Source organism: Electrona antarctica, assembly GCF_951216825.1.
Source record: "Electrona antarctica genome assembly, chromosome: 8".
NCBI lineage: Eukaryota > Metazoa > Chordata > Actinopteri > Myctophiformes > Myctophidae > Electrona > Electrona antarctica.
Genome location: NC_136789.1, coordinates 46,618,902 through 46,629,715, shown reverse-complemented (window position 1 = coordinate 46,629,715; position 10,814 = coordinate 46,618,902).

Below are 10,814 nucleotides of genomic sequence, written 5' to 3'. Positions count from 1 at the left end.
TGCCATATAGGAGAACAGATTCTACCGTCGCGTAGAAGAAGCTGAGTTTGATTTGTCGGGGGAGGTTGGAGTTCCATACACTGGCCATGCCATTCATGGCCCTCCATGCAAGTGCCTTCCTCACTTTTAGATCTTGCTCTGTTGAGTTGACCCATGAGCCCAAGTACTTGAAGTCATTGACTTCCTTCAGAGCAGTGCATCCTGTTGTTGTGAGAGGTGGATGTTCCGTTTGGATGTTATACTGTAGGTGATCACCTCAGTTTTCTTGGCATTCAGCTGAAGGCCAACCTTGGCACACTCAGACTCCACTTTGTTCAAGAGCTCCTGTGCTTGCTCCATGTGGTTGGAGAGCAGGCTGATGTCATCCGCGTAGTCTGGTTCATTACAATTCGTACAATGGTTCATTCATTCATACATTGGGAGGTGAAGCGGCGAACAGTCGACACCAGTGTCCTCACTTCCCACCAGTGTTGTTTTTGTCGACTAAAACTAAGACCAAAAATGTTCGTCGACTACCTTTTTTCACTGACGAAAACTAAATGGAAATTAAATGAAAACTAAGCTACGATGACTAAAACTAAGACTAAATATACTGACAATTTCGTCAACAAATAAAAACTTGACAAGAGATCCAGTACAAGTCATTTTACACTGCAAATAGCAGATCTACAAGCTCACAACGCGTCGCAGCGCGAGGCGTTGTGAGCTTGTAGATCGGCTATTTTCAGCAAGTGTAAAAACAGTCATCAAGGCCCGCCAAAATACATTTTAGTCAACTAAATCAACTGTAGATTTAGTCGACTAAAATCCTATGATATTTAGTCAACTAAAACTAGACTAACACTAAGACATTCCAGGTGACTAAAATGTGACTAAAACTAAGTGAAAACTATTCAAGAGACTAGAAGACTAAAACTAAAATTGAAATTTGCTGCCAAAAACAACACTGCTTCCCACATTCACACACCAACGGTGGCAAGCTAGCACCGACCGGATCATTGGAGGCAATGTAGGGTTCAGTGTCTTGCCCAAGGACACTTTGACATGTGGACAGGAGGAGCAGGGATTCGAACCACCGACCCAGGGATCATTGGACGACCTGCTCTACCTCATGAGCCACAGCCGCCCAAGGTTAAAGCTTTTTCCACAAATCTTACAAATAAAGGGCTTCCCCATGTGCATTCTCACGCATCAAAATGATAACTTAAAACCACGTTTGAAGTCACCAGTGAGTAGCAAGAAGTAGCACTAAATATAATAGTATCAACCAATACTGTAACTAATGTAATATTGCAATGAAAACATATAACTTCCAATGGTTCACTTTAGGTAAGTTGGTACAACAACCAATTTGTGATACTATTGCTTTTCCTGGATGTCATTATGTCCAATTAAGGTCTATAACAGTCAGTTTAGCTCCCTCACAGGAGGTTGGAAAATAATGAGTGTACGTACAGTAGTGCATTGTCTATTCTGTCCCTGTCATTGAACATGACTCATTTGCACAAAATGTCCTGTACACACAGTGACATAATCCCGAGTGTTAATTATGGGCCCATTTGGCCCCATTTGTACACTCTCAGAGCTGAAAATGAACACTGTGTAGAAGTTGTGTTTCCAGATAATCTTTGCAGTTTTTGTATATTGTTTTTGTATATTTTGAACAATACAATTAAGTGACAATGTGATTATTAAAGCAAATCACCCACACACAAGAGGAATAGACAACATTCTGAGGCAATGCTGATGGCTAATGTTGCTAACAAGCATGACTAACATGATATATTTATCCCTGATAGCCTCCTGTGTCATTCATGTGATATTTCTGCTTCAATCATCCCAGCCAAAGGCAGTGAGGTTGTTATTGCCATAGTGCGAGCCTGTGCTCATTAAGAGCTCTTGAAGGTTATTTATCTAATTAGTATGACAATAGAAAAATTATGTGTAAGCCAGGGGGTGTGCGTAAGTGTGCGTAAGTGTGTGTGTGTGTGTGCGTGTGTGCGTGCGTGCGTGCGTGCGTGCGTGCGTGCGTATGTGTGTGCGTGCGCACACGCATTTGTGTGCATGCATGCTAAAGTTGCGTAGATGAAACATAATGAGTGAAAGAGACGGCAAGAAATTAAAACTTTAATTACAGAAATGCACAGATGGCTAGAGGCATAACACCATCAACACACCATAGTGAAGGTGAGCAGCTTGAAGACCTGACTTGGAGAATGCATGCACAAACATTCTGTGGCAAAGAAGGCTAAACGACGCCTGTACTGTACCTCACTACCTCAGACACCAGTCCAAGGTCTCGGAGAAGGTCCAGAAATCCTCTTATTCTGCTACCCATAGACATACAAAGGTAGACACCTCCTTCAGCTCTGGGTCGTGTGTCTCTCTTTTTTCTTTTATGATGCCCTTATTGATATTTCAAGCAGAGATTGACAGGAAAGAGCTGGGAGAGACACGCATCAGAGGTCGTCATGAACGGGCCTCGAACACGCGACACGCTGTCAGGCCAGAGCCTATATGTGGCATGCGCCTGGACCGCTAGGCCAGCGGGTGCCCCAGTGTGTCTTTCTTGAAGGCAACATGGAGGTAAGTTTCCAGAGATTCATTGCGAAGCATAGCGGAAGCATGAGCCGTCACAGAAGGGGACTTTGGTAGGCCAATCAGAGGCAATGTAAACGTTTGTTTCCTCATGCCAATAAAGCTCCTTTGGATTGAATTGTCCCGGAAAAGACGCACTGTGATTGGCCATTAGTGACTTGAGTGGCGGCGACGCAGCATGCCTTCAGCACTTCCGCTTGACTTCCACCTTCGTTGGAGACACATTGCTCCAATAAACTGAAGCGTCCAACGAGGCATCTATTTTTTTGAGCACTAGCCCCTCCTATGTCCAGCTTTGAGGGTTTGTGTTAAACGCAAACATTGTCTTAACACAAACATTGAATGTCATTGACAATGAATGGCCAGCTTTGAGTGTTTGTGTAAACACAAACATTGCGTAAACACAAACATTGAAGACGAAGGTGAGGACGCAAATTCTCATTGGCCGGAATGAGATGATGTACTGTTACTGTATGATAATCTATGATGATAAGAGTGCCCCTCGCTTCACACGGGTGTGATGTTTGAGCGGTCCCTATGTGTGTCCCTGTGTCCGAGCACGGAAAGCTGCAACACGGTATAACTCTGTCATTTCTCTACCGTTTCGGACGTGGGAAGGCTCGCCGGAACCGTGCTGGCCCCCTGGGCGTGTTCCTGGGGTTCTGGATGTTCCAGGGAACCCCACACGGTAAAGGTCCCTGCACACACAGCATGTTCCTGGGGTTCTGGATGTTCCAGGGACTCCCACACGGTAAAGGTCCCTGCACACACAGCGTGTTCCTGGGGTTCTGGATGTTCCAGGGACCCCCACACGGTAAAGGTCCCTGCACACACACCGCGTTTTTCAGATTTTTAGCTGCGTTTCTCCATCGGTTTTCCAAAAAACGTGTCCAGTGTGCAACCACCTCATTTCTCAAAGATTTTTTCCAAAAATAATCAAGTACAGTACAGAGCACAGTACACTACATTACAGTACAGAGCACAGTACAATACAGTAACTATAACAATACATGTATAGTTGCACCGCTCACTTCACACAGGTGTGATTTTAATATCTATGCTGCTACCAGCCAGAGCTGGCGGGGACCATCACCGTCTGGCACAGCAGCTTCTCCCAGGGTCTGGGAGCCGGAGCCCTGCACAAGGTGGTGTGGTGTGTGGACGGCTGAGTGCACCACAGGGAGCTCCATCCTATCCCTGTAGGACGCATATTATGACAGCAGGTGCTTGAACAGGGCAAAAAAGATTATGAAGGCCAAACACCACCTCACTTTGTGCTGATGCGGACCTGCAAGCACCTGGAGTGTCTTAGAGCCGTGGGCTCCCCCGAGGCATCCCGTGTTTCATGGTTATCATTTACTGTTTGTTTGTTTGTTTGTTTTGTTTGTTTTGTTTCCTAGTACAGAACATGTAAATGTGCCTGGCAATAACTACAGAGTAAAAGTAAATTACTTTTGAATCTTTAAATGGAGGGGCAGATGGAGATAAAGACAGACAGACAGACAGGCAGACAGACAGACAGACATAGATAGATCTCTTTCTTTGATGTATCTGTGCTCCCCCATCTCTCTTCTCTTTCTCTCTCTCTCTCTCTCTCTCTCTCTCTCTCTCTCTCTCTCTCTCTCTCTCTCTCTCTCTCTCTCTCTCCGCATAGTTAGATATCGTTCATGCCATTTTGCAACTCACACAAACACATGCACCTGCAGCATGCATGGTATTGAAACACACACATACTGTACACAGTAGGCATGCAGGTGCATCAGTTTCCACTGACTACATGTCTCACCACTGCAGGACTAAACTGTGGGAAAAATAGACCGTCAGTCAGTCAGTCAGTCAGTCGGTCGGTCGGTCAGTCGGACGGACGGACGGACGGACGGACGGACGGACAGACAACAGACAGACAGACAGACAGACAGACAGACAGACAGACAGACAGACAGAGAGTTCCTTTCTACTCATTGCCACTTTCCTTCCATATCTCACTTTCTTCTCTGTTCGAGAAGAGGAAGTTTGACTTTCTGGCCCCAGATAAAAATGTCTTTTCTCTTTTCAATTAACTAAATGTCACCCTAATGCCACCTCCAAGGATGTCGTCTGCACATGATTATTTACATAGTTCAATTTACGTGCAATTACATCACACAAATCTGTACTAGTTAACATTTATTGCACTACATTCTTCCACAAGGTCCCAGACAATTCCTGTCACTATTCATTTCCAACACACGCACGCACGCACGCACGCATGCACGCACGCACGCACGCACGCACACACACACGCACGCACGCACGCACGCACGCACGCACGGACGGACGGACGGACGCACGCACGCACACACACACACACAGACGGACAGACAGACAGACAGACACACTTACAATGATGAGGCTGTGAAGGAGAGACACAATGATACTATTAATAATATCATTAATATGACAACACATGTGCTTAAAGGGTAATGAAAGGGTTTGGAGCAGTGCTTACCACGGAGATAGATGTTATCTCATAATTTGGCTCTCGGAGGCGTTGTTCTGTGGGAGTGGTGGGTTGTAAGGATCACTCAGGCCTCGGCTGCTCAATTCAGAGAGTATCGTGGGACGTGCAAACAATCAGCTCCCAAGTCAGGCACACTGCACAAAGACGCATCCAAGACAATGTCATTGACATACACACTGCAGAGCACACTCACAGTCACACAGACACACGCACACACACACACACACACACGCACGCACGCACGCACGCACGCACGCACGCACGCACGCACGCACGCACGCACGCACGCACGCACACAGTCACACATGCACAGACACAGACACACATGCACAGACACACATCAATGCACCTATAGTGTTCTTCATTTACACACATAAAGGGACCAATCCAGACAGGAGCATAGTGTGTGAGAAGCTGAGCCAGCCTGCTGGTTCAAAGGCACTAATCTGCCCTGTTAAATATTTATTTAGCCCCCTTTGGCTCGTCGGCTTTCGCTCACCACCTCAGAGAAGGTGCTCCGTCTCCTCTGCCTCACTCTGATTATATAAGGTTCCTCTGCACCAATCATTCCTCTGCAATCGTGTATATGTGCAGCATGCATGTGCTGCCCTGGTGGGCGTCTATATCTTTATTATCTCTGTATCCTTCAAATTAAATGAAACATGGAAAAATTGGCCCAGAACCGAATCATCCCAGAAACTTCTGTTCAGAGTTTCGATTCAATGGTCTCTCTCCTCTGTCCTACTGTCTGTCCTGGTAACATACAGTAACAGCAGACTAATGGGGCAGCATGACCAGAATCGTTATGCCCAATTTAATGTGTCACCTCTGTGACACATTGTGAGCTTATAGATTGGCTATTTTCTATATGCGCCACCGTTATACGACAAACTCTAAATCAGGTTTTGGTCTTTACATAGGCCTATACGTCATGTCTGCTCTGTCATTTTGAAACTCGAGACTCCCCCTAGCCGCTCTAACTATAGTGCCTGCTCTGTAATGCTTATTACCTGATTTTCTCTCCTTCATGTACTAAACCAATTTGATTGCATTCTCTCATCTAACAAGAGGTAAATAATTGATTTCTCCTCTTTTGTTTCTTATTGCCTCTGCCTGCCAACATGTGGCCGTGACGCCAAGAGTATCGACCTTTTGGAAAGAGTATCCTTGCATCCTGATTCCTGAACATGTCTTGAACACTTTGCTCGTCTAATGCAGAAAACATGTGTTGACTAAATGTCCTCCAATGAGTCTAACAAATGTAAATGTATCGTCTGGATGCAGAGGACACGTGCAGACTGAAAAGTCAAATGAAAGTAAACTTAGATATATCCAGACCATGTCTCACATTTGTTTCCAACTAATGGGCTTCATATTTGCACCTGCAATGGCTGAACTGTAGCTGAACCTTCATAGACCTTTGAGGGAGTGGGAGGGAATGATGATCACTAATGGCTAATTAGCAAGTAAATAATAGAATCCTCTTGCAATGCACATGATGCTGCCTCATTCATACACAGGCCTTTGAAGTGGAGGTGCACACCGTCACTGTCGGGTGGAACCCTTGTACTGGTATGTTACTTTTTTGGAAATGTAGAAAAGAACCTGTGTTCCAATGGACACAGACACAGACACACGTAACCACTTTCACTGAAACACAACACGCTCACGCTCACACGCTCACACGTGTGTGTGTGTGTGTGTGTGTGCGTGCGTGCGTGCGTGCGTGCGTGCGTGCGTGCGTGCGTGCGTGCGTGCGTGCGTGCGTGCGTGCGTGCGTGCGTGCGTGCGTGCGTGCGGCCCATGTGAAGTCCTCTGAGATGTGTACACAGAAGGCCCTTGCTGACACTATGCTGTTGGCTTCCAGGAGTCGACGATCAGCTCCTTGGACCAAGTACAGTTGACTGTTCATTGTACATAAAGTACAAGAAGACAACTCGATGGTTGAAGTAACCAGGGAATGAAGTTGCAGAGTTTGGGTTTAGTGCCATTTGTCCATCCTCTTTTACCTTTGCCGGTTTCCTGAGGGTGGGTGATATTCAGGGAGCAGAACAATTGAAGCTAATTCTCTGGACGAGGAAAAACCTGCTTGCAAACGAACTTGGGAGGGAAAATATATATACCGTATATATAAATAGCATCCCTACATCCGCCGAGAATAACCAATCTAATCTACAAGCTCACAACACGTCACAACGAGGAACGGGCCGCAGCGTGCTTGTACAGTATATCAGTTATTTTCGGTGAAATTATTTGGTGTTGTGGGAAAAGAGAGTGCGATCAGTGCACCAAGTACAGTGCCAACTCAGGTCCGTTTTACTAAGAACAGAGGGCCAAGAGTTGCATATGGCTGAGACAGTGCCAAAGAAATGGCATCTTGAATTCTGCCTGTGATTGAGTTGTACTTCCCAACCCTGTTTATTATCCCAATAACAGTAAACACACCACATATCCTCCTGCCTGCCTCCTCTGAGTTCCTCTCGTCTTGTTCATCGCTACCCCAGTTATCCATTCATTATGGCCATTGGTCACCCAGTTTGCAATAATACTATATCTCAAGACGGGAGCCTGATTTCCTGTTATTCAGACATTGAAGCAAGCTTGCCCTAGACTGCCTATTTTTTTGTAACCAAGTGGGTTCCCAGATTGCAATACTACTACAACGAATAATAATAACAATGATCTATCTGCAAATGCACTGAATCTCTGTGAGTGAGTGAGTGTGTGTGTGTGTGTGTGTGTGTGTGTGTGTGTGTGTGTGTGTGTGTGTGTGTGTGTGTGTGTGTGTGTGTGTGTGTGTGTGTGTGGCTGTGTGCGTGCGTGCGTGCGTGCGTGCGTGCGTGCGTGCGTGCGTGCGTGCGTGCGTGCGTGTGTGACGTGTATGTGTGTGACGTGTATGTGTGTGTGTGTGCATGCGTGTGTGCGTGCGTGCATGCGTGTATCCATGTGTCCATTTGTCCCCGGCATATCTCGAAAACCATCCAACCGATCAAATTGAAACGTGCTGTGCGTATTGTAGAGGACCCAAGGGAGTTCTGCTGGTCGTCCGGAACTATCTATAAATCCTCAAATCTCCATATCTATCCATCTGTCGGTCTGCGTCCCTTTTATGCCCATATGGAGATCTCTGTATCTGTCTGTCTGTCTGTCTGTCTGTCGCTCCGTGTCCTTTTTATTTATATGAAGATAGCCTGGCCATCAAGTACTGTGTAGTTATACAACTCTGACAATGGGTACAGTGTGCATTACATAACGTGTGCTCACATCTCTGCGTGTATACTGTATGTCCTCGTGTCCCCTGGCTGTAGACTGTAGTAGGAGAACCGGTCCAACTTGTCCCCTGGCTGTAGACTGTAGTAGGAGAACCGGTCCAACTTGGCCAATAATATGTGGCCCCACTGATCTATCATATGATATCTTGAGGAGCTTTTATCATTAAAACCACATCTGGGCAGACCAGCAATCAATGTAGAATGCAGAAAATGAAGATGGCAAACTGGGACACATGCATGAGTCAAACTAAGCAGAAGCTGTTGTGCATTCATGCCACTCATTCTCTCTACCCAGGGGACGCTCATCTAATCACAGCTCTCTGAGTTGGCCTGCAGTCAAAGGTTAGCGTCAATAACGGTGGGACGTCAGTGTATTGATTTGTGTGACGTGTCCCCTGTTTTACCCTGTATACACCTTCATTATTTCTGTTCTCATTACCTTGCAGATACAGAACGCACGCACGCACGCACGCACGCACGCACGCACGCACGCACGCACGCACACACACACACACACGCACACACACACACAGTACACACCATGCATTGCATACATATTGTCTGCATGCACACAAAACATAAGTTGAAGTGGTTCAAGAAATGTAATTAGCTCTTAGCACTGGACTAGAGCTACTGTACTGTAATTATTTTCTATTTTCAGAGAGGGCATTTGGTGTAGGGGGGAGGGGGGGTGGTGGTAGAGTAGCCTCTGGGGGACTTGGGGTCAATAAAGTAATAAAGTATACAGGGTGTAGGTTGTTAAGTGAAAGAAAATGTATCATAATATAGTAAATAACAGGATATATTGTATATTAACATGGTTCGATGCTGACTGGTTGAACAGCACTGTAGTGAGCAATGTGATGCATGGATGCATCTGGATGTCATTATGGCTGTGAGTCTGTGACGTTTCCGGCCTGAAGAATTCAGCAGCGTTGAGCACACAATTCGAGGAAGAAAAGGAGATGTCTGGAGATGGAAAATAGCTTCAAACTCAGTATTTATTTTCGTCAAGTACAGAGTCAAAGGTCGTTACAAATCAGCACAAGGAAACATCCATGCATGGTCCGGTTAAAAACACACAGCGCTCTCTGTCCAATGTGAACGCCGGAACCAGAACCCTCTAATCTGACTAGACAAATTAAATTAAATGAAATGATTACTATATTTACCCAGGGTATCTGGGCTAAGCTCAAGAACTGGTTTCCAGCCAGGCCCTGCTCATAGAACATTTCATCGTAGTGGTTCAATGCCTTGTTCAAGGGCACTTCAGCGGTGGTAATTTTAACGTGTCGGACCACTGATTCGAACTGGCGACCTTCTGGTATCAAGACCGCTCCGCAATCCGTTCGGCCACCGCTGCCATAGACATCTTGTTAAATAAGACTAGTCAGAGACTAGACCCTCCCTCTCTCTGGGCGCACAGCCGGTCGGTTCTTCCAATCAGAACACAGCCCGGATCACATCCTGTCTGAGAGGAGGGACCTATCTCACTAGCGTCTCCTTACATTTATTCATGATGAAAGACATACATTTTCCTAACTTTGAAGACACAGAATTTAAGGAATAAAACATTGATATACAAATGAGAAATGAATAGAGGGAACAGTTATTACAGATGAGCCCGACTATAACTAACCAACAAATGAAATCTAACTGTCCTTAGAATGTTTAAGTCAACAAGAATAGTGGTAATTAACTTATCATTTTATACTTCCACCTGGGCTGTTTCTAAGCTTACAGAGATCACTAAATATCTAGCATTTTCCCATTTGGTTCCCAAGGGCTGTAAAAACAACAGGATTTAGATTACAGACTGTGGGCAGTATTATGCGTGTCTTAAGTACCAGGTCTTATTACTTAACTTAAGACCTGGAGGCGTGATGGCCACTCAGAATAGCCAAATGGCATTGACCACGCCTCCAGGTCTTAAATTAAGTCATAAGACCTGGTACTTAAGACACGCATAATACTGCAGTCTCCGCCCCTCCTGTATCTTCCCTGTAAGGACAATAAAGTGTCTTTTGATTCACACCTTACCGTGCTTCAAAGGGTTCAAGACAAAGGAATGGCCACAGACATGAATGACTGAGGTGTCGCTCGCCTAGACCTGAATGGTTGTGACCATCTGTTCATCTAAGCAAGCCTGGATTTCCTAGAGAAACCATTTTAAACCCTGACTAGCTTTAACATTTACTGATTTAGTGAATATAGCAAATCTTTGGTAAATGTATCTAGAAATTATAATTATAAGCTGTAAACATGCTTATTTAAGCGGTGATTGCACACCAACAGAATGCAAACTAAAATATCAATTACTGACGGAGGCGGAGAGAGAAGCCATGCTGGCCTAGATAAGGATGTATGGACCATACAGTATACACTCAGCAAGATTATGTGTGTAAAAATAATGAGTGTATATGCATGGCGCACAATATGAATAA